Genomic DNA, 4624 nt, shown 5'->3' on the forward strand with positions numbered 1-4624 from the left:
TCTTTTGTGACATAAACACTCAGTGTTCACAACACTCATGTGTGGAAATGTGCTGATAATGTGTGTTGGGAGCAGATAACAAGTTAAGACAGCCAGCAAATGTGTGCCCTCGATAGTTGTTCTTTTAACAATGCTGGTTAATTCTGTCGTGTTCATGTTGATTCTTAGTAGCAGTGTGTGGTCAGTGTGGTTTGTGCTCGGCTGCAGGGGAGGAGTGGAGCAGTGGGTTCAGGGTGTGGTGTCAGGGGATACTGGTTGTTACAACCAGCAAGCATCATCTAAACACACCTTCCCTCCTTTAAACAGCGAAACAAATGAGATTCATGGTACGATCCAGAGGATTTCTGAAACAGGTTTCCAGCCTTACATTTCCAGTTTGAATTAACGACACATTAGTGAATGCTCTTTATCAGCTTCCAGGCTCAAGCTGAATAAAGTGCACTTTGTTCTGCGTAACGCAAATGATGATGTGGTGCACAATTCCCTGGATCACAGCAAGTCTGTTGCACAAGAGGAGAAACTGCTGATGTGGGAAGCATAAAACAGGCGCGCACTGCTGAGTGTTTTTGTGTGATGGGGATGAAATAAGATGTGTTAACACTCACAGTCTGACCACTTGTGTCTCATAGCGATCGTGGAAAACACATGACATAAATGATATCATGACCCTGCTCAGTTGGTGGGTTTGGGCAGTTTGAATAACCCTCTCAAAGCTGCAGGGGAATAAGCAGGTGTAATGTTGTCACTACTGGAGGTGAAACATTGTCATTGTTTAAAGAGGGAGGATACTTACACACTTCATAAACCAGCAAGAAGACTTTTTCCCAGAAACAGAGTTTTGATTGGTGGAATCGACAAACAGTTTGAGGCTGATTTGGCTGATATGGGTGAATATTGTGCAGATAATGATAATGTGAGACACTTACTGACATGTACAGATGGATTTTCTAAGTATGCATGCAGGTGTCTTCAAACCAAGGCAGCAGCATCTGTTGCATCTGCTTTTGAGGATGAGTGAGGGACGTGTACCTGTTAAACTTCCAACAGATGAAGGCGAGGAGTTTAATAATAAACATTTGCATCAGCTGATGGTTCAGTTTAACATCACACATTTCTCTGCATAAAGCCAGATTGAACCAAGTGTTGTGGAGCATTTTAACAAAAGCTTTAAGGGCCGTATGTGAAAATACTTCACATCTGTTAACTTATGAAGACATGTAAACGTGGTCCAGGACCTTGTGCTGTCAAGGCCAAGTGCTGCAGAGAGGGGGTTTCTCCAGGTGTGTGGTGGAGTGAGGAGAAGAACAACATGTCTAACCTTTCCTTTCCTTTTTCAGAGCAGAGGTGCAGACAGGAGGGCAGGCGGGTGAGTTTTCAGACTTACTCCGGGAAGCTGAGAGGAAGAGCAGCAGCAGCGAGCAGGTAAGTTTCCAGCAGGCAGTGAACAGACAAAGAGGACCAGCATCAAAATTTCCCCTCAGAGGTGAAACAAGATCATGATGAAGAAGACTTTAACACATTGTAAAGGCGGCACCACAGAAGAGGGAGACTTTAATGTGGCCGATACGCAGAGGTGGCAAAAGTACACACATGTTGTACTTAAGTAGAAGTACAGATACCTGTGTTAATTTAATTTAATTTAATTTCTATTGAGAGCTTCAGTAGATTTTCTGAATGTACAGGCTGTGATCAGCTGACCTGCTGCTCTTTGTGGATTTACACAAGTGAATTCAACCAGATGTCAGCAGATGTTTTATGAGTTGAACAGGCTGATTTCCATCCTCTACACTGACAGTAAATTGTTAATGCTGTCTTTATATTAGACACTATTCAGCTGGTATGAAGGTGGAATTCAGTGAATCTAAGCATCATGAGCTTAACTGCAAATTCATCTCTGCTACACTTGATGTAACCAAACTGAGCATGAAGCCACAGCCAATGTGCAGCAGTCACACACTGTTCTGTACTTAAATCCATCACAGTGCAGCAAACTAACCTGTTTATCCTGCACTAACCTGCAACCTTTAAATAAACCAGTTATTCTGCCTCAGTTTGTTTAGCAGCACGTTTCAGAATATGAAAAAACATGATGTCACATGTACAGACCCAATATCTGATTTAAAAACTGAGCTTTAAATGTTACAGGTAAGCTTTACTCCCTCCCTGTGAAACACAGCAGCTGGACCTTTAGCTACAACTCACTGTGAGACAAACTGCACATGAACAGTTTGTATGTTTTTTGATGTTTGAGCTGATAGAAACGTTGCATTAGAAACAAACTCACACTTAAAGTTTGATGCTTGAAGGCTGTCTTCATCCTGCTCTCTCAGTCTTTGTGTCATCACCCAAAAGTTCAATGTTGCAGTGAAACAGAATTTACAAAGTAAAAGACAAAAACAAAAAACGACATGAACTGATCCATATCAGTTTCTAACAATATTGAACACAGGCTGCAGCTGGACGCTGACAGGTAACATATTTTTCACCTGCTGTCTCCTGTATGTGGAGCAGTACTGTAAACAAACACTGAAGCCCAATTCGATCAGAGTAGGAACAGAAATGTGCTATGGGGTGCTCTTGATAACTGTTTTTGTCATGCAACTGGATTGCACTTTGTCAGGCCTCTACCCTAAGACTAGACCATCCTGGGTGTCGCACCTGCAGGCTAAACTCCTGCTGGTCTAGCTCTTAGGGTCACTGAGGCACGCAACCCCCCCCCCCCCCGGACCACATTAAGGTGGTAATCCGTCAGGGGGAAAACGGAAAAACAAAACAACAAACAATAAAATAAAATATTCCTCATCAGATCCTAAACTAAAAACACTAATTAGATGCCCTATATTAAATACATCCAAGCCCAGCAGTAATACTTCTTACTATTGCCAATATTAACTAAACTAAAAAGGGTAGGCAATGTTATTAAAAAATGCAGTTCACCAAGTCTTAAAAAAGTAAAACTCTAAAATAGAATTAAAAAATAAAATAAAAGAAAGAATAAATTAAACTATCCATCCAGATCTTTACAACCAGCAACATAAAATCCATCTTTATTGAATGGCCTAATTCTCAAATACATTTGTAAAATAAAGTAAGAATAAAATAAGATTTCTCAATATAGCCAATATTTACAAAACTAAAAAGGGTTGGCATAGTAATTAAAAACACAACAATTCACCATGTGTTTCAGGTTTTGCTTTAAGCTCATTTGTTTTGCAAGGAACTGAAGTCTGTTTGCAACTAAACAGCTCCACTCTCCTGTCTCCTCAGTCCACTCTACAACAACAGTCTCCTGTTCACCTTTCCAAAAAACTCTTACAGATTCATCCATATCCAGCATATTTGTTATGGACTTCTCATGGACCAAGGTCACCAAATTCCTCTTTCTCTTATGTCACAAAACTAAATAATCTTTGCTAAAATTGCTAATTGCTAAAATTATACAATATCCTGCAGGTACCCGTCTCAAAGGTATGGACACCCACAGTGTGTCTCTTTCCCTCTCTCTGTCTACAAAGCACCTAAAAAAAACCTGAAACCTTTTTGTTAAATATTTGGTAGTCGAGTTGTTTATGATGTTTATTTATGTCTGGGATCATTTATAAGAACAGTCGTCTCAAAGATGTCAACATCTGAACAGGCACTCAAACCACAAACCTGCAGATTATCAGTCTGCTGCTCTGACTTTATCTCAACAGTTAAACATAGCAGAGCAGATCTGCCGCTGAACTCAAACCAAGTAAAACGAGGTTCTTTTCATTCATATTCAGGTTTCCTCAGTTTCTTACTCAGATTCACCTCTTGCTCGTTATGACTCCATCTTTTATATACAGTCTATGAAGTAGTCCTGGTGTAGCTTACCTGCTCAGAGGTGGGTTTTTTCTATACATGAAATTATGACCTGAGTAACTCTGTGTAACTAACATTTTAGTTTATTTCTGATCAGTTATGAATATTTTCATGTCATTTACAGCAACTGCTGATCAGCTTCAATCTCACAGACCGACAGCAGCAGAAAATGGAGAAAGGACCGGTTTCTGCATTTTAACCACCAGATGGTGGTATTGGATTGCATTTGTCCATGTAGTCAACAGCAGTAGATAAGAGAACTATTTTCATTAGATTGTTGTATAAACCTACACAATCTGTAATATTATGTAAATGTTTTTTATTTGTTTTGCACACAAGTGTGCGAAACCTGGAGCTGCAGTTCATTCCTGTGATGCATAAATACCTGCAGCTCACTAGATCTGTGTATTTCTAAACGATTTACTGATTTATTTGATATATGACTGTTCCTTTAATGCTTCATTGTGTTTTACACAATGCTATTGAGAAAGTTACTTGTGTTGGGATGAACTGAGAAGGAGTAAAAACATTTTGACTCATGACAAACAAAGAGGAAATGTCACAAAAAAAGCTCCAAAGTCTCATGTGTAAAACATGTTCTTGTTTTTGAATCTGATATTTACAATAATTTGTGCTGGGAACATAAACTGTCTCAAAATAGTTATAATAATAATAATAATATAATGAGGAAAAAGAGCACTGAACTAATGATGTCACATGTACATGCTAGAATGGTGGTGATTGGGAGCTCAAAACCTTTTAGAATCGAAGGGAAAAC

Source organism: Aulonocara stuartgranti, assembly GCF_965226115.1.
Source record: "Aulonocara stuartgranti genome assembly, chromosome: 3".
Taxonomy (NCBI): domain Eukaryota; kingdom Metazoa; phylum Chordata; class Actinopteri; order Cichliformes; family Cichlidae; genus Aulonocara; species Aulonocara stuartgranti.